This window comes from Antechinus flavipes, chromosome 2 (genome assembly GCF_016432865.1).
Source record: "Antechinus flavipes isolate AdamAnt ecotype Samford, QLD, Australia chromosome 2, AdamAnt_v2, whole genome shotgun sequence".
In the NCBI taxonomy this organism is placed as follows: domain Eukaryota; kingdom Metazoa; phylum Chordata; class Mammalia; order Dasyuromorphia; family Dasyuridae; genus Antechinus; species Antechinus flavipes.
Window position 1 is genome coordinate 203,113,211 of NC_067399.1, and position 21,968 is coordinate 203,135,178.

Here is a 21,968-nt window from a genome sequence, read left to right on the forward strand (position 1 = left end):
TACACGTGGTTGCCACCCATAGCTTAAGAAGCTTTGATAGAAATATTCCATTTCTGTGTTAAGGAAAAATCCAGTTCTCCCAATGTTTTGAAACATTTTTAATAGGAATATTATATTCTGTCAAAAGCTATTTATGCATCAACTTATATAATCATATTTTGTTATCCTTTTATTAATATGGTCAATTATATTTATAGTTTTCCTAATAATAAAGTAACATCATATTTCTGGCATGAATCCAACCACATATAGTATATAATCTCTATGATATCTTATTGTGAGAAGCTTTGTTAATAGGATATTTAAATTTTTCACATCAATGGCCACTAGGGATCTTGAACTATAATTTCCTTTCTCTATTTTAATTCTCTCAGATTTAGATATTAAGACAATATTTGGATTACAGAAGGAATTTATAGGACCCCTTCTTTTGCTATTTTTGAAGCAGTTTATTACATATTGAATTGTTCTCTGCATGTTTGATAGAAATTACTTATAAATCCATCTGATTCCAAGTTTTTTTTTCTTCTTCCTCAGGAGAACTGTAAATTATTATACAATTATTAAATTGTAGTTTGTTCAATTTTTAATTGGATTATTAAATTCTCTTTTTTATTCTACCTTTGTAAATATTTTATATTTTTGTAATCATTCTTCCATTTCATATGGCAGTTTTAGTGTATAAATAGATAAGCAAATAGATTTTAATAATATTTTTATTTCTTCTTTGTTGTTTCTTTTTATTTTTTATTTTAGTAATTTGGTTTTTCTCTTTTTTAACTAAATTTTAAGCAACTTGGCTAAAAAATTGTTTGTTAAAAAAAAACAGCCCCTGCATTAATTAACTTAATCATTTCTTTCAATTTTTTAATCTCTTCTCTGATATTGAGGGCTTTTTATTTGGGTGTTTAATTGGTTTTAAATGGTTTTGTTGTTTTTATTATTTTATGCCTAATTCATTAATCTGTTCTTTAACCCTTGTTGATGAGAGTGTTTAGAAATGTGAATTTTCTCCTAAAGATTGATTGCATCCCAAAAATTGTCTCATTGTCATTACCTTTAAAGAAATCAACTCTTCCTTCTACATTTCCTTATTAAATATAATTTCATAGCATTATTCTTCATTCAACACTACTACTTTTCTTCGTTTTATTAATGAGATTGTATACCCTAACATATGATCATATTTTGTAAAGGTGCTATACACAGCTGACAAATATGCGTATTTCTTTTTGTTGTCAGTCAACAATTGCCAGAAATCTAAAATATTTAACCTTTTTAAAAATTCTATTAACTTTTTTCTTGTGTGGTATTGTTGGATTTGTCTGGTTCAGAAAGAGCTATACTGAAGTGTCTCACTGTTTTATTTTTATTATCTATTTTTCCTTTTAGTCTCACTTTTCCTTTAAATCTTAGTTGCTGTACCATTACCTAATCTAATTTTTCCATTGAAATTCTAGATGTTATACCATTTGGTACATATTACTCATAATTATCTATTATCTTTTAGTAATAAAATAATTTTTCTTTGTTCATCTCCTTCTTTACCTAAATTTTACTGTTTTCTTCTCTAAGGTTATTACTGTTTCCCCTGATTTTGTTAAGTTCAACTTAACTGTATAGATTTTGTTCTAATTCTTTGTTTTAACTATGCACGAATTTTCATGTCTCAAGCATTTTTCTCATAAATATCATGTTGTATTCTGCTTTACAATCAATTCTATCCTCTTCCATTTTATAGGTGAGTTCTTTCCATTCATAATCTTAATTAGTAATTGCGTATTTCTCTACATCATTGTCTCTCCCTCTTTTTCCTCTTTTTGCTCTCCCACTGCAATAAGTCAGTTTTAGCAAACATGTTACAACTTCTATGTCTATCATATGAGAGGAAAAGGAGGAAAAGAAGAAAGAAGAGAAAAAGAATATAAAAAGGAGGAATAGAAGGATGACAAATTCTTACTTTCTTGTCCAAGGTTATATATCTAAAGTTAGTATTACATATAGATTATAAGTTCTAAATATGGACAAGACTTTGGGAATTATCAAGTTAGAATGATTCATTTTACATAGGAGAAACTGTGATCTAGATAGGTTAAGTGAATTTTTCAACATCATATTTGAAACTACTTCATTACTCCTATACAGAACAATAGGGAAGCATAAGTCAAATAGGTGATGTTTTTCAAGAGAGTAATAGTCCCATTATGCCCTACACCAGTCAGACCAAATCAATATAATGCAAATCATATTGATTTCTGGGTGCCACATTTCAGAATGGTGTTAATAAACTAAAAAACATTTAAAAGGGAATAAGCAGAGAAGTAAAATACTATAACATCATTTCACAGAAGAATCAATTGAATAAATTATGGATATTTAGAAAAGACTGATAGTGGGAGGAAAAGGGGAAGGGAAGGAGGCCAAGTCTAAAGTCTGTGTTCAAAGGACTGAAGGAGGTGATTAGGCTTTATCTGATTTTTTTAAAATCTGTTTACATTAGTTGTATCCAACTCTCTAATCCTTCATTCACTTCTCAAATTCTTATAATCTGACATTTCTATGATTCTACTCTTTCCAAAAAAACATAAATAATCTTCTTATGGATGCTCTACCTCATTAGTTGTCCTGCCCTTGATTGGATGCCCACCTTCCTCCCTTTCTTCTCCCTTTCCAGTTCCCCTTTATATTTTGTCAAAGAAATTCTTTGAGAACATTTTCTTGTTTTCATATTCACAGCTATTAATTATAAATCCTTGTTCTTGCAATGTTTGACACTGCTGACCATTCTGGGTTTTTTGGTTGTTTTCACATCCCTGGCTTTTCATAATACTATTCTTCCATGATTCTCCTTTTACCTATCTGATCAATCTCATATTTTTTCTCAGGATCATCTTCTATGATTATAACTATGATTATATCTCATGGATATATCCTAAGATCCTTTTGTACTTTTAGAAAAAGTGTCTGTTCTGACTCTCTCTCCTCCTTTTCCTTCTCCTTCTCTTTCCACATATTCAATCTTGATCTTTTTTCTAGGTTCTAGTCCTATGTCTCCTACTGTCTAACAGCATCTCCATCTAAAATTCCATAGGCATCTCAAACAAATCCCCAAGTAATTAATAATCTTTGGTCTTCCACTCCCCCTAATTTTCTGCTTTCTATTGAGGTCACCATCATTCTTTTAGAACTGCAACTCTTCAACCTAAGAGAGATATTTAACTGTATGCCCAACCCAACTTTCAAGTCCATTCAAATGCTAATTTTCTTTCCTTTTTTCTCCCACTATCATCATGAGTTCAATCCCCCATCACTTCTCATCTATACTATTACAATACTTTCCAGATTGGTCTCCCTATTTCCAGAATTTCCCCTCTCCAATCTATGCTCCACAGAGCTAACAAATTACTATTTCCGAAGCACACATCTAATGGTGTCATTGATGTTAAAAAACAAAAAACAAAAAACAAAAAACTTCAGTGATTCCCTATTTCCTCTAGTATGAATCAGAAACTCATCTCTATAACAGTTACATCTCTCATCCAATCTATCTTTCTAGAATGATTTTACATACAATCTATGCTCCAAGTAAGTTATCATATTTGTTGTCTACTATTCACTAAAACATATCTCCCACTACTTTCTTCTCTGTCTTTACATAGGCTGCTCTTCATATTGGAACTTACTCTCTCCTCAACACAAAGTCAGCTAAGTGATATTGTAGATAAATAGTTAAACCTAAAGTCAGCAGGAACTAAGTTCAAAACAAGCTTCAGACAGTTACTAATTATTCGACTCTGGGAAAATTTAGGGCATATTGGAGGTTAAAGTTGATGTTGTTTAGTAGTTCAGTTATGTCTGACTGTTCATGATCCCATGAACCATACTGTCCGTGGCTTTTTCTTGGCAAAAATGCTAGAATGGTTTGCTGGTTCCTTTTCCAGTGGAATAAGGCAAACAAAGGTTGCGATGGTCACAGAGCTAATTAGTGTTTAAGACTAGATTTGAACTCATATCTTCCTGATTCCAGATTCAGAGCTCTATCCATTGTGTGGCCCCTATATCAAAGGAATGGTGAGCATTCTATTAACTTACAGTGATGCATGAATGAAAGTAATAAGACAAAAATAAGATAATTCAAGCAATGATATGTTTTGTAATGTTAAATATGAATGTCTAACCCCTTAAAATTCAAGTGACTCATAAAATTACTCTCTCCATTAAAGTAAAAACATATTGCATATTTTTCCAAACTTCAGACAAAAACAAAGTAACTATAATGAATTCTTTCCAATTCCAATCATTTTACAAATAAAAACAAGAGATTTGTCATTAACTAGTATTGATGATACACATAGTATACATGTGTTTGTCAATTTCATTAACCTTTCAAATTAGGTATTCATAATGTGTTAATGGCAGCATAACACATCATTACATTATTCAATGTAATTTCATGGATATTATGTATAGTTAGGAATGTTAGAATCTCTTGTCTTTACAGCTGTTAGAAAACATTATACTTTCCAAGATCATTAGGGATGTGTGAATACCAAGTAGCAGAATCAACAGCACAAATAATGGACCCTTTTTGGCCTTGAATTCTGAGTAGGGTACTATACAGCTTCCAATGGCAACAGCCTAATCAGCCATAGGAATCTTGCCTTTTCTACAGAAGCTGCTGAGAGCTAGGAAAAAACCTAGAAGAGAAAATCATTTGGTTGAGCTTTTTACTTTCTAAATGGCAAAACTATATTAAGCATTAAGCCTTTCTTTGTAACCCAAACTTAAAATAGATTTGATTTATAGAATTATTAGCTTTTCCTTTATCAATTATGATGTTAAAATGTATTTTAAAGCATAAAGACTAATAACATAGCATGTTCCAAAAGTTTCAGTAAAGTTTTAAGCTCTTGAAGCTTAAAACTTTTTGGATATTTTGTACATTGTGTATTTTGCTGATGTAGGGAACTTTCAGTGATGAAATTCCCTCCAATTATTCAGGTTGTCACCTGCTCTGCAATTTTTAAACTTAAAGAATGGCTTAGCAGCAACTCAATGATAACAATAATTAAAACTCCTATAGCACATTAATTCTTGTAAAATATTTTTCTCATGAGCATCCTATGAAGTGCAGAGGGAAAGCAATATGCCCACTTTTCAAAAAAAAGAAACAGATTAAGTTCAAGAATAAAGGCTGTCACTAACTAGCTCATAGTTCACTATAGTGAAAATAAAAAATACAAAATTTTGAGTGACACCTGGGTTTAAATCTTTGCTGTTTAAGCCTCAGTTTCCTCATGTATAAAATGACATGGCTAGACTATTTGATTCCTAAACCATCATCCAAGATTAAAATTCTTACATCCTAATTAACATCAGATGAAACATTTTGGCATTAGAATGCACTGGGGATTAAAATATAAAGACAAAACTTAAATATTGTTCTTCAAGCATTTCAAAGCTTTGCAAAATAACAGAATATGAAAGAGACCTGGGATAAAAGGAGATGATGGAAATTTTTATAAACAAAATAAATTAAAAAACTATTTTTCCTAACAAATCATTGATGTTTAAGAAGTATTTGCTTATAATTTCATATATGATATTTTACCAAAAAAACATCAATAACAGAAATGTTTTCTTACTGTTTTTATACCCACTCATATCTTACAGAACTTCAAATTGCCTACATAGATTTGGAAAAAGGCTCATTTTATAGAATAGGAAACTGAAATCCAAACTGAAGAACAGATTTGCCTAAGATCTTAGAGTTAGTGGGAGAATTAGAACTCAACTCTCAGTCCCATGTTCTTCCCATTATGCTGTAATGCCAGTACAAAAATTAGCATTTTCTTGGCCAGTATCAAAGGGAATTGAATTGCTCTGATAAGACCCTTCTATCTTTTTATTAAAAATGCTTCCTAGGAAAAGAGAGAGAGAGAGAGAGAGAGAGAGAGAGAGAGAGAGAGAGAGAGAGAGAGAGAGAGAGAGAGAAAGAGAAAGAAAGAAAGAAAGAAAGAAAGAAAGAAAGAAAGAAAGAAAGAAAGAAAGAAAGAAGAAAGAAAGAAAGAAAGAAAGAAAGAAAGAAAGAAAGAAAAAAAGAAAGAAAGAAAGAAAGAAAGAAAGAAAGAAAGAAAGAAAGGTAAGTAGATAGGTAGGTAGATAGGTAGATAGATAGGTAGGTAGATAGGCATCTCACCATGAAATAATTCTGCCATTTGTATTTCAATATGAATGAGGATCCATGATTTAATCATGAAGAGTACTTCTTCTGCTAGTTTAGATTGCAATGTCTCCATGCCCTTTCCACCTGTATGATTATTGTCTATGTCATCCCATAAGTTTTCCATAGAGTTTCGATTTAACGTGCCTTTTCTAAGTACTTAAAAAGTATAATAATTTTGAAAGAGAAATTTAAAAAAAGATAAATCTGCTTAAATTGATATTGCCAGAGGAAAAAAAGGTGAGCTAGTCACATAACAAGAATAAAAGAAAACCAATGAAAGGTCTCCATGTTCAATAGAAACACATATAATATGAAGAGAATATGAGGAATCCTCTAAACATGTTAAGTGTGCTCATTTGGTAAATGTATGAGTTAGGATTAGAATGACATAGAAAAAACATGGGCAAGTTATGGTCTGAATCACTGGTGTTAAAATTCACATCAGTACCCACATCAATGAGATCAGAGATCCACTGGAATAAGAAAGTTTGATGAAGAGTAAATCTCAAGATGATACTAATAGGATGAAATGGGGAACCCTAGTGAAGTAAATATAAACTAATAACACAAAAATAAGATAATTCAAACAATAATCTGTGTTTTTGTAAATGTTAAATATGAATGTCTAACCCCTTAAAATTCAAGTGATTCATAAAATTACTCTCTCCATTAAAGTAAAAACATATTGCATATTTTTCCAAATTTCAGAAAAAAAAACAAAGTAACTACAATGAATAAATTATAATGTATAAACTACATAAACACAAGAAATTATTATAATCATGGCTATAAACTATCTCACTGAGCCACATAAAACATATAGTTCCAAAAGATAATGAAGAGAGAAAGGAAAGAGAAAGAAGAGTGGGCATAAGAGGAGGTAGGGTAGTGAGAGGACAGAGATAGAGAAAGAAAAGAAAACCAAGGCCTGTCAATAACAAACTTTACAAAAACACTTTTAAGTTACATACATTATTCATTTGAGCATCACAAAGGTATGACAAATATTTCTTTTTCACAAAGGAGGAAAATAAGACTCCAAAGGCCATAGTCACAGCTAATAAATATCAGAGATAGGATTTAAACCAGGTGTTCCTGACACCACGCCTGGCACCCACTTCACTGTATTATGTCATTTCTCATGTATTATATTGCCTCACTTTTGCATTAGGATACCAACTAAAACCTTTATAAAGTTAATTATGGCACACTGTTCAGAAGATTTTAATAATCACCAAGATCGGTTTAAGATTTCCCACTTCCCCAATAAAATTTTTCATGAACTTCAATGAATGATATTCCCCATGGGCCTGAGTTACCTGCTATGGCCTTATGTTGTTCCTCAGCTTTTGCTATTAAGACAGTAGATTCAAGAGGATATGATAAAAAGAGCAAACAGGAAGGGAAAAAAAGCCATATTTCTCTCTTGTTCCCCAGCAGCAAAGCAGCTTTGCTATTCATGTTGAGTGTATTGAAGAGTTGTACTTCACAATTGTCAAATTCCATTAACTTCCTCAAGTTTGCTTTTCTCACTGCTATTCACTCTTGCCAAGGAGTTGTCCAAACACATTGTCCTGCATTTCAAAAGAGACTACATACTGTTGTCCTGAAGAGATGTGCAATCCAGCTGATAAAACTGTTCATAGTTCAGAAATTCAGCTGTCTTCCTAATTTAAGAGCCCGTACAACAGCTTCCAAGAAGGGGAAAGCCAAATCACCTTATGTTCAAGTGTTCATGAGTAACAGAAGACTGCTGAGTTGGAAGAATTATTTTCTCCATACCTCAAAGTGAAGCCAAATTGTGTTTGCCCACTTTATCTCATTGTTTTGTCCATCGGGGGCAGACCTATTAGACTGTAAAACAAATGCCTCCTGTTTGCTTTTATCCCATCTACCTGCCCTCATCTCCTTTACTGGTAAATGATTTTACAACCATATTCAGTAACAGCTACACTTTTCTGTTTAAACAGGAAAGATAAGTTTGGGGAACAAAGTGGAGCACTTTTCCCTGGAAAAATTACTCTTCCTTCTTGGGATAATAAGAGTTCTAGAAACCATATCACGGAAGGAACTTTGGATATTTAGGCTAGGAAATAAAAGCTTAAGAGTTAGAACATAATAGAATCACAACATCATAGATTTATACATAGAGATCATCTAATACAAATTACTTATATACAAATGGGGTAATTCATACTCCAAGAAGGTAAATTATTTATCCAAGATCTTATAGATTATTACCATACTAGTAGGATAAGAATTTGAATCTCTTGAATGTACTTTTTTTCAGTGTTTTCTTTTTTTCAAAGTTCAAAGTTTTATGCAATACCCACCATGCTGCCAGTCTTTTTTTTGAATATCTGAGTCAAATAAAAGGAACATATGTTTCGTGTTGCTCCAAAGGGACAACTCTAAATTTCTATGATTATGGAACCTCTCTCATATATTGTTGACAATAAATGTTTATCGGGAATAACTATAGCAGGCACAAATAAATGTTGCAATATAAGTCAAAAGTCAGTATAATAAACTCACAGACTATTCAATATCCAAAGAAATTCAAAAACTGGTTCTACCAAGTGGCAGGTTCAAGATTAGAATCCAGGTCTCCAGATTCCTAGTAAGGTGTTCTTTCTACTACATAATAATTCTTAAATTCAGAAAAGACTCAATAGGAAATTAATATCCCCCCATCTTTTGATCTTTCATCTACCAAATCCTATTCAAATCTAGAAAAAGTATGTTAACAGATTAGCTATCTAACCCAACTATAATCTGAAATTCTCTTTAGATGCCAATTTATTTTGGGTTAATTCAAGTTTTGTGTTATATTCTAGTTTAATTAATTTAAGACAAAACTATTTCAACCCCTTTTCTGGAGGAAATTTAAGGCATTTACTAACTCTAAAATTCATTAGTGTCAGAAGCTTCATCAATGAATACAGACAGCTTTTAATCTTTAGTCTAAGACTCTTAAGAGGCAGCTGTGTGGCTTTCCCGCAATCATACACCAATCATATAGAAGAATCAAGGCATGATTCTCAATCTTCATGACTCCCAAGATTGGCTCACTATCCACTAAGCTACAGGGCTGTGACCAAACAAGGATTCTCTTGACAAAAAGTGATCTAAGTTTGAGCTAAATCTAAGTAAACATCTCTAACACTGAGTCCTCCTTTCCCCTCTTCCCTGAACCAAATAGAAATCATTACACTTTCTGGAAGTCCTACACAGTGAGAAACTCAGAGCGTTTTTTCCTTGAGCATGAATCAATGTGGAATGGGAGAAAAAAAAATTGGACCTCTGGTTCAATCCTGTATTAGTCACTTCCTAAACATGTAACTTTGAGTATGGCCATGACTTCAGTTTCTTTATATATATAACAAAGATGTTAATACCATTCTTGATTATCTCACAAACTAATATGAGGATCAAATAAGACAATGAACAAGAAAACATTTTGTTCAATTTATGATTTACTCAACTAATTAAACAATTAATTAATATCTATTAAACTCGTACTCCTTGGTAAGTACAGTATTATAGACTGAGATTTAAAGGCAAGGAAGACACAACCCCTGCCTTCAAGGAACTTATTCCCTACTCAATAAATAGGAATGATTAACTGTATTATGTATGTATTCTTCTTCAATATATCAAGAAAACTGTGATTTCATAAGAGTTCCTTTCCCCTTTTTTATTCTTTATGTTTCTTTAGTCCAAAAAAATTCATCTCCTATTGGACAGTCTACTAATTATAACCTTCTCTGTAAATATTTAACTAGGTGGTACAAAGCCCATCAACCAGGTCATACCTAAAGCATGATTTTGCACCCCATTAACATAGCTTTCAAAAAGTCAAGGTTACCTCCATGGCACTACTAAGTCTTTGAAGAAGACTACATAGAGTATAGTCAATGTGAAAGGAAAGGTACATAGACAGGCACAAACAGGGAAGGATTCTTTCATTGCTGCTATCACTAAAAGAAACACAACATAACCTTTATAAAACACTCTGCACTGTGGAAAAAATAGGACACCTATTAGATAGATACATAAAAAGACAGTTTTCTGCCTTTAGAAGATGCTTCTTTCTTTCCAACTCATGGATCAAAGGGTATGAACATAATGAAAAGACATCTGGATTGGAAAAGGATCTGAGTTCTATTCTTTGATATATATGTGGCCATTTAATCACTCTGGTTTCTTATTTTATAAAATGAAGCACTAAGACAAATGGCATATTGAAGAAGAAGAAAAAAGCACCAGGATGCTTTGAACCTAGGTTCAAATTCCAGTTTTGTCACTTTCTATCTCTGTGACTTTGGACAAGCCACCTGAACTCCATGAATATCAGTTTCTTGTCTGTAAAATGAGGGGGTCAAAGTAGATGACCTCTAAAGATGCTGTCAGCTCTATAACTCCAGTAATAACTCATCTTGACATTTTCCTCTAGGTCCCTTCTAGAACCTCCTGTGGTAGGTAAATAACTCAAGGTTCTCAAACTTCTATTATGCTCATAGAATACATGCTCAGACAAAAAGGAAATTATTTCAAGAGTGAAGCTAGTGGCAGATTATGTATCTACAGTCCAAATACCACCACTACCACCATCTCTAAGTGAAATAGAGGAGAGAATTGTCACCAGAAATGTACATATGAAATTATGTATTTTTCAGACACAACTCAAAAAGATCATCTACCAAGAAGGCCTGAAAAGGGTGAGACAAGCATTAATAGAGGAAGTTTCCTGAGTGATGAAATCATAGATCTTCCAGGTCAAGTTCAGAAGTCTAGTCTTGGATCCAAAGTACCAAGTATCTATTGCTTTTGATATAACATTATAAACATATGCAACATGGGGTGTGTGTAATGGGGGACAGGGAAAGCTGAATATCACTGACACAGAAAAACCAAATGTTGGATTTTTAAATTGATAAGGAGGAAGGGAGAAATGGTTTTGAAGATAAAACAATTTCCTTGCTCTAGCCATATTTTGGTGCAGATCAGGGCAAACAAAAGTTATAATTTTGGATAGAAGAGGAATGGGATATTTTCGAGCCAATTTGGCTTATTTCACCAAAAGTTCTATTGTCCCTTTAAAAAAAATCATAAAAGTAGTTCAACCCTGACAGTAAGTACCAACAAATGTAACAGAGCCATGGCTAGTAGGTGGTGTGAAAATGTTTCATAGCTGCTAATAGCATCCCTGATGTGAAGCAAACAGCTGTGAGCAAAACATAGGTGTATTAACCCAACAAGGACTAGTCAGGGATCCCCCCTCTCCCTCCACCTGTTCTGGGCAGCTTGACAAAGCCACAGCTGACCACATAAAGCATCAGAAATTGAGAGAGCCCATTGACAACCAACTGTCCAATGAAAGTGTCATACCTACACTGTACAAGGCGCACATACACACACAAACACACACACAAACATATACAAAACCTATGTCAACACAGTGGTTTGATTGAGTCCCTGCCCAGATAGCTCCCTCATATCTTCCTGTTATTTGAAGAGTTAAATAGATTTGAACTTTTTAAATTGAAATAGAGGGCTGGGATTTGACACAGATGGGAAAGTTCCTACCCCCAGCTTGGATGAGAGGTCATGTGCAGTGATCCTCGGACTTTTTTTTTCCTCTAAAAGAAAGAAATCATCCCACTTTAGAATAAGCAAAGTGAATGCACATTGAATGACCTAGTTTCCTCTTTTTCACAATAAACCCTCTTGCTACTCAAGAGAATTCTTAAGATAAGAAATGAAGTTTGTTAGTTGTAATACATTCATATTAGAGGCATTTAAGTGAAAAGAGAGCTGGGTTTAGATTCTAACTTCAACATTACCAAGGTCTGTGACAATGTCACTTTCTTTCTCATTTCCATCTCTTATACAATGGGAATGATAATCTACATACTATCTCTCTCACAGAATTGTTGTGAGAAAAGCTTTTGTAAACCTGAAGGCCCTATAGAAATGTGTGCTATTATAAAGCTGTTTTTCCCCTGTTTTCTGGGCCAAGTTTCAGTGTCATCAAATGAATAAAAACAGCTGGTATAAAAAAGACAACTGAAATTCTAGCTACAGTTTCTAATAGTCAATATGGCTCCAAGAAGTAATCCAAATAAGCAACAAAATTTTAAAAAATTCTTTACAACCTATAATTTTAAGACATTAATTATTTGCACACACAGTCCTTTGCACACATAATACTTGAGTCTTTCACAAAGCCTACATTGCCACCTCTATTTTATAGGGAATTAAGGCTCAAAGAAGCTCAGGCCCTCCCAGATGAGGAAACTCTACTAATGCAAGTCAGCAGCTTCTTTGAAACTTTCAGTATTAAGAGAGTTGCTAAAAAGCATAACACTCTCATAATACAGGCAGGAACCAGATCAAAATGTAATTGGGAAATATTTGACAAAATAAATAAAAACACAATCAGACACAGATAATATTATGTTTTAAAATTAAAATATTTTTGTAGCTTGCAGGGATTCTTATATATGGATGAATAGTCACTTTTTTTTTCTGAGTTTGATGCCACTAGCCTAAAACACTGAGATATCAAATGCTTTGCCCAGTTGGGACTTGAAACCCAAATCTAAAGTGCTCTAAGGTCAGTTCTCTTTCCATTACACCATATAACTTTGCTCACTAATAAATGTCAGAAGCCATATTTGAATCCAAGTCTTTCTGATTCCAAATTCATTATTCATTATGTTACATAGCCTTCCACATATATATTTGTTGAAAAGGACCAAGAGGACTTTTTTTTTCTTAAGACGCTCAAGATAACGAGTACTACTGTATGAACAAGTGACATTCTATTGTTTGAGAAAAATTATTATACTGTTTAAATCAAACCTTATGTGATTAAAGTTATCTGCATCCAGAATATTGTCTCATTCTAGTGATTCATTAGGAATTCTGGAAATGCTATAAGATATTTTGGATTCCCCCAGGCCCTGAATCTGTCCAAAGCATTCTTAGTTTGAGTAACCATATCCAGGACTTTTGATAGGTCCAACCAAGCTTGTATTTTGGGTTTCCTTATATTTTAGCTTTTTAGTTTTGTTGTTGTTATTCAGTCATCTTATAGTCATGGCCAACTCTCCATGAGCTTATTTAGGGTTTTCTGGACAAAGACACTAGAGAGGTTTTCCATCTCCTTCTTCAGTTCATGTAATAAATGAAAGAAATTGTACCCAGGGTTAATTGATTTGCCCATGGTCACACAACTATTTAATCATCTGAGGCCAGCTTTGAACTTGGGGAGATGAGTATTCCTGATTTCAGGCCTGGGGCTTTATCTGGAACCACCTGGCTGCCCCTTACAGTTACTTATATTTACCTCATATTACAATGCTTTCAAGTTGCCTTCTTGGCTACTTTGTTTACCTGTGTATCTATAATTCACATGCAGGCATCTTTATCTAACAAAGATGGCCTGCTCCATGGCCTGCTCAAAGAAATTTTCTAGCTCACTTTTTTCTACCACGTGACTAATAAATTTCTTTCTAAAACAATTTTAGATTTTGGGGGATTGAACTTACCAATAACACCATACATCTAGTCCTGATTTCCCCTTTCAATCAATTTTTCAGGAAAAGTATTGCTTCTCTCTATGTCCCCACTCTTGTAATTACATTGTATTTATTTTGAATATTTTTACATTATTTATCTATTTTCCCTAGAATAGAATATAAACTTAATGGGCACAGGGAATGTTTCACTTGTCTTTGTATCTTTTTCCAGGGCCTATAACAGTATCTTGTACATAACAATAACATATTGCAGTTTTTTAAATATAACATAAATGCTTATCAAATTCAATACAATTAATTTGCTAAAACATCATCATTTTCTCACTGTCTTTTCTTCTTCAAATAATAATAATAAAGTAAGCATCTACTACATACATGCTACCATGCTAGATGCTAGGGTTTTGAAGACAAAAACTGGCTATCCCCTGCCCTCAAGGATGTTACATGCTATGAGAAATATACAAAGTGAGCACAGACAAAGTAAAACAAAGATAAGATTGGAGGAGAGGGGGACATTCCACACATAATGAGGCCATTCTAGAAAGGGAAAAAAATTTTGCTACCTTGGGCAAAAGATGATCCCTTGTAAAGTAAATGGCTAGAGCTGGATGATCCTTGAGATTCCAATCCTGCCTCAGGTAGATATTTATTAATTCTGTGGCCCAGGATAAATCATTTAACCATTCCAAGCCTCAGTTTTCTTATCCAAATTATCTCGATAATCATATCACCTTTCTCACAGTCATGTTGGAAGGATCAGATAACACAGGTAAAATACTTTTCAAACTTTACAATTCTCTCTGAATGTGGTTATTTTATTTATATTTATATATACATATATATATGTATGTATATATGTGTATGTATGTATGTAATCAAATTTAGTGAAAAACCAGTAGAGTTCAGGTTTAAGTTATATACCACATAAACAACAGGAAAAGGTCCGTTTCATCACTTTGTGGAAAAACACTTTTACAAATAAAAACAAAATATCGATTTATGAAACAAAACTATAAGGATGCTATTTTAGTGCTTTTTTTGTTGGAATTCCTTTAAAACCCTGAAGACAGTGAATTATTGTAGAGTGTTCTCATGCCAGGCAACCATGTCTTCCACAAAGAAAAGATTAGTATTGTCTGGAAAATAACCAAAGAAGTATCACTAACTCTCCCTAACTGGCATTCAGTTCTAACACTTTAATAATCTATCCCTTACTGTAGTGAAGGTATTTCCTCAATGAGGTTTGCTAAACCCAGCTTTTTTATTTTGAGGGAGGGAGAATTGGGGAGGGATAACAGGGAGAGAAGATGGCCTGGAAGAGGGACAGACAGGTCATTACTTGAGATTTCCCTGATAGGGAATTCCCTCTACCAATACAGACCCGCAACTCTTCTAAATAGTATTAGAGAGTTTCTTAAAACTATTGGCAAATTTCCCAGGATTTATGAGAGGCAAAAACTTGATCTGGGGTCTTCCTAACTCCAGAGTCAGAGCTTATTCCACTTCACTCCTTCCTTATCTCCCTCCTTCCTTTCTTTCCTTCCTCTCTCCCTCATCCCTCCCTTCCTTTGTTCCTCCTTTCCTCTCTCCCTCCTTCCCTCATTCTCTTCCTCTCTTCCTTCTTCCCTTTCTCCTTTACTTCCTTCCCTCCCTTATCTCCCTCTATCCACATAGGTAATCATACCCTTACCTGTGGGTAATCTTCCCAAAGCAATATTAATTTTGATTGTTGAAATCTCACAAGATATTTTAGGGTTTACTAGCTAGATTTCTTTCTTGAGGAACATATGGTAAATCTAAATCACTCTGGTTCTCATTGATTGGCCAATCGGACAAAAAACAATAACAAACCTGTTACTTCTCATGGTCTTATTAGCAATTTGCATTAGAACTCCTTTCTACTCTTCTGGGCCAATTTTAAAAGCATTTCTTAGTAGTAAATGTAAGCTACTGGAGCTGGAAAAATATAGAAAATAAAACGAAGGAGAACATAGTATGAGTTTCGATGATATTACTAGCTTGCATTTATAAGAGCAAATATGTCATGTGAATTTAATCATTTTGCAAGATAATGTTATTCTCATTTTACAAATGAGGAAACAGGTTCTGAGCAGTGACTGTATAGTGTAATGCAACTAATAAATATTGGAGGGAAGATTCAAAGTTATGTCTAGCACTTTATGCACCAAACCACATCACCTCTGCACAGAGGCAAAGAAATGTTTAGAATGGGATAACTGTAATCAGGAAAATCTTAATTCAAATTTTGACTCAGACATTTACTAGTCCTGACTCTTGTCAAGTCATTTAACCGCTCTCTGCCTCAGTTTCCTTATTTAAAAAGTAATAATACCTACCTTCCAGGTTGTTGTGAAAAGAAAAAGAGATGTTTGTAAAATACTTTGCAAACTTTAGAATACTACATAGATGCCAACTATTATTGATACAGGAGAAGGGATAATCTGAAACATGATTAGCCCTTATATGAACTAATACTAAGTGAGTAGAATCAGGAGAATAATAAACAAAACAATAAGATTATGTGATGATCAGCTCTGACAGAGTGACTTTTTTCAGCAATGAGGTGATTCAGGTCAATTCCAATAGATATGATGGAGAGAGCCATCTGTACCCAGAGAAAGGACTATGGGGAGTGAGTGTAGATCACAACATAGTATTTTCACTCTTTTTGGTTTGTATTTTGTTTTCTTTCTCATTTTTCCCTTTTTTGATCTTATTTTCTTGTGCAGCATGATAATTGTGGAAATATATAAGAAGAATTACACACATTTAACATATATTGGATTATTTGCTATCTAAGGAAGGGGTTAGGGGAAGGGAAGGGAAAAGATTTGGAACACAAGGTTTTGCAAATGTTGAAATTTATCTATGCAGATGTTTGAAAATAAATACCTTTAATAAAAAAAAGTGATTAGTCTAATAGATTTCTGCAGTTACTTACTTATTGTGGTAGGCTTACAATCATTCCTCTTAGGTTGCCTGTTACTAATATTAATAATAGCTTCCATGTATGTAGTAGCTCACTATTTGTTTAAAAAAATAACTTTTCATATTAGTAAGCTTAATTTGGTTCCCAATACGACATTATGTAATGTTTCCAAAGCATTATTATCCCCCTATGACAAACGAGGAAAATAGAGTTTGTAGAGGTTTAGGCATTAGTCTACAGTCAAATAGCCAGCACGTAAAGTCTCTAGCTTTAAACTATAAGGCACCTAGGTGCAAAGAGTACTGGGCTTAAACTCAGGAAGAAACATCTTAATTAGTTTAAATCCAGCCTCAGGTACTTAGTAGCTATAGGATCCTGGACAAATCACTTTACCTGGTTTGCTTCAGTCTCCTCATCTGTAAGATGAGCTAGAGAAGGAAATGGCAAACTGCTCCAGTATCTTTGCCAAGAACATCTCCCCCCCGCCGAAAAAAAAAGGGGAGAGCAGTTATGAAGAAACAAACACTAGAGAAACAATAAACTTTAAAGGTATTCTAACTGATGTTTTTAAGGCTAGGACTCTTCCTGATGATCAAAGATTTAGATAAATCAAGTGGTGTCCAGAATGACATACAAGTAAGTTTAAAACTAAGAGTAGCTAAAATTTTACATGGTCTATCTTGTAATGCCCTGGACCTTTCCCAAAACTTTTGTTGATGCTTTGCCTGAGCAGTTACAATTAGCTCCAAGGACCAGAAATCAACTTAGAACTCAAGTAATCCAATGCCCCCATTTTGCAGAGAAGGAAACTGAGGACCAGTGAAGGAAACTGCCATGTTCTAGGTTAACCAGAGAGAGAGAGAGTAGCTAGCAGAACAGAAGTCAAAAATGAAAGTTAGGATTCTTTTGACTCCCAAGTTAATTCTCTTTTCCAATATACCATGCTGTTCTTTTAATTTTAGTAAATAGTAAAGCTAGAAATTGTCTAGGAATTATTTTGTGCATTCAGTCAGACAATTAAAGTCTTTGCAATAGTCAAATCAATGGTTCAATTGATACCCAGAGCTTACAACAAGGTGACCATCAAAGGTCAGCTAATTTATTACAGAGCCAATTTCATTTAAATATTGGATTGTCAAAAACTGGAATGAGACACTTCAAAGAGGAGCAGAGCCCCAGAAAAGCCGTTACCAAGACCACAGAACTGCAGAGATGTTTAGTACCTGCCACTACATTCTTTTTTCCGGGCAGTGGGTGACCCAGATGATTATCTCTTCAGCATGTGGTCACTCCCCTTCACTTAGGAGTAGCCAGTGGTCAACAACACAAGGGTCCACACCCATGAGGACTCTGAGTATCTGAGGAGTATACTCATGTCCCATGACTACATTGGAAGAAACCTTAAACAAACTTATTCTTACTCCACAATCAGAAAAGATCTATTACTACCTCAGTATATCCTCACTCCCACCCCACCACCACTACTATAACCTCCTTACCTTAGTGATATGTCATTCTTTCAAATGGCCTAGTTTTATTCCTTATTAAAGGAATCCAAATCAAGGAATGATTGTGAAATAATAGGATAACTCTAAGAGAATAATATCTAATATTAATAAAGTGCTTTTAAGTCTAGATAGTACTATTGCATATATTATTTTATTTGAGCCTCATAACAACTCTATGAGAAAGTTACTATCAATCAGCCAATCAACATGCATTAATTAAGAGCCCATGATGAATCAGGGTAGGAACAAAGTCTTGGAGATATAAAAACTAAAATGAAACAGCCCTTCTTTGTCCCAGGAAACTTTTTTCCATCAGGTATTATCACTACAACTACTACAATGACAATGACAACATCTGTTGCTACTACTTACCACCACCACTACTACCACTACTACAACTACCACATAACCTCAAAAATATTTTGACCTTCTCAGGGTTGTGGGGCTACTCAATCTCAAAAGGAGAATTTAAATCCAAGATTTAAATTAGAACTCATCAAGTCCAGTGGTTAAATTGAAGCTCAAAGGTCTAATGATTTACTGAAGAGAGTGAGAGGAAAAGAAGATAGAAGAAGGGAGGAGAGAGGAGAGGGGAGGATCTCTAAAGAGGAAAGTAGGATCTCTTTATGGTATATCTGTTAAGTTACTTAAAATTCAAAATCTCTCAAATTCAAGGCAAATTATTAGCTTCCACTTTAACCTAAAATTCTAAGAGCCTAGAGCTTTAATTGTATTTGCTTTAATAAATGGTTGTTTTTCATATTTTGCACAAGGACCTGTCCTAGACATAAGGGGAATGAACTTGAAATACATATATTTCAGTTTATCTGTCAGTATATGCTGAAATGTTTTCAGCATGCATATATATGTATTTATGCATAATTATCTTAATACAAATATGAATGTATTTAAGGGTATATATATATACATTCATCTGGGAATTATGGAAAAGGATTAGAAAAAAAAAAAGAAGAAGAAGAAGATAGAGACACTCAAAGTCCTTTCAAAGACCATAAGATAAAGATTTTAGAATAAGCAATTCATTGAAGCCAAATGATTAACAATTATAAAATGCCTCAGCCAGCTTTCCTGTTTCAGAGGAAACTAAACAATTTCTTTGCATCATTGTATTGCCTCCAAACACTAAAAAAATGGCATAATAGATAAGTAGAGTACTGGATCTAAAGTCAGGAAGAATTGAATTCAAGGCAATTCATATTTAAGATAATACCAGTGATTACTAAGTCACAGGGCCATTGTGAGAATCAAATAAGGTCATGATTATGACTTTATAAATCTTATATGGCTATGTTAGCATTAGCTATCATTATCCATGAAAATGTGATACCTACATTGTTGGATTATTCTATTAGTACCATTGTCCTTGAATTATATTCATTTTATTTATTCATTTAATAATAATTCATTTATAAAGCTTCCACATGTCAATGAAAAACAAAATTTGTAGTAGTTATAATCCATTTCCCCCATATTTCTCATTTTAATTCATCAAGTATATATTATGTGTCAAGTAATTTGTGGGGGCTGGGATATAAAAATGAAAACAAATACATGTGTAACAGAAAATAGAATGTGGCAGAAAACAACAAAAGTTCTTGAGGAAAATTTAAAAGTAAAATCACTTTTAGACTTGGAAAGTCTTAGGGCAGGACTATGGGGGTGGTGTGAGATTTAAAAGAAAAAGCTTCATGAAGGAGATAGCAACAAACCTGGTCTTTAAAAGAAGAGAAGGAAAACAATATATCAACTTAAGAAATTATCACTGGTACATCATTCACTAAGTTACAAGTATCCTTTCCTCTGTTAACCCCTTCTCCCTAGAGTCTCCATCAACACAGAAACTTAGAGAAACCAATCTCGAAGAGGTCATAGAAAGGAGAGTTTCTTTATCTCAGCCCATTCTTTGAATGTCTTTCAGCTCTACCTAATTCCATTGAGATCCAGAACATGCTAATTTGAATCATCAATTTCATGGCTAATTTCATGGTTAATGATGTTTCATTGGTTTTCCTTTCTTTTGAAGAGTAGCTTCCAAAGTGTGGTCTAGGGCAGGAGATCACAGAAACTTGAGGTCACAGAAACTTCATATTGCAGTTTTTTTAATTAAGGGAGCTATATTCAAATCATACAAATATTAATGCCGTACACATCAGCATTTCAGAGGTCTCTGCTTTCCTACACGATGTCTTATATCAAGAATTTAATAGAAAGTCAATAAGACTTGCTACCCAGAACACTCACAACCCTGTGATCAGTTTAGTGATGACCCCCACACACACATGACCTGTCATTTTCTTCAGACATAAATGCACAATCCGCCACCTAAAGCCTTTCTAGATAGGGAGAACCTGTCAAGGTTTGTCCTGGCAAAGATTTCAAGTACCCAGGCTCACATTCTCACCCCCCTGTAATGAACAATCCCAATAGGATTAAAATAGAGAATATGCATTTAATCAATAGTCAATATGTCAAGGACCTTGAGCATTGGAAATCCCAGTTGATCACAACCTACTTATAACCTAAAATTATAAAACACTGCCTGAAAGTCAGAAGAGTTAAGTCACTCACTTATAGACATACAGCAAGTAAGTAGTAAGCATCAGATTTGTGCACCTGTTCTTCCTTATTAACTTCCAACAAAAATAGCTAATATTAATAGGGCACTTACTATGTGCCAGACACTATGCAAGGTGTTTAACCATTATCTCTTTTGATTCTCACAACAGCCCTGGAAGAGAGATGTTATAAGTAGCCCTATGTCACATATAAGAAAACTGAGGGAAACAGAAGTTAAATGACATGGCTAGAGTCTCATAGCTAGTTATGTGACTGAGGTCAGATTTGTATTCAGATCTTCCTGGATCCATGCCCAGTGCTTTATTCCCTCGCCCACCTAGCAGTACCATACTGACTCTGTAAGTGGTAATGAAATAAAATTAATTATAATTTATAGTCAGTAGCTTATGTTAAAGGGAAGTCTGTAAAAATCATGATAATAATAATTAGAAACTAGTTGATATGGTGCAAAGAGATGTCTACTTAAGAAACAGGTTCACATCTCAGGTCAGTTATTAGCTAAATGAGTAATTCTGGACAAGTCACATGGTTTCTCTACAACTCAGTTTTCTCATTTGGAAAAATAGAATTAATGCTTTTGATACTTGTCTAGGCCAAATGGAACATGAAGGACATCTGGTACAAAACCTTTACATAAAAGGTAAAGTAATCATTTGCCAGAGATCTTACAATTGAAACCAAGATTTAAATTCAGCAAATATAAATTCAATGACCACTGTGTACCATTGTTAGGAAAGTGATTTGTAAATATTAAAATGCTATGAAAATGTATAGGTTACATTAATCAATATTAATGTAAGTAAGGCTGGAAATGGGAGAAACATTCCTTTTCCCATTTAAGATGTGACAGTTTTTTAAAAGTTGCTGTTATTGTTATTATTCAAGTTTTTCCTGCCTACTAGTGGCAAAATTTGTGCTATTCTCAACTTGGCACAGACCTTGGGTTATGCTTGGGCAGCCATTTAATCTAGAACAGAGAAAGTATATTTATATTATTTATTTTGAAGAGCTGTAATGGGAGAAATTTTGTAGACTTGATTATTGAAATATATCATTTCTGATAGGGAAATTATTATAGAAATAGGAAGTTACTGGAGCAAGTATTATCTATAATCATCTCTTTCTACTTTAGTTCATCA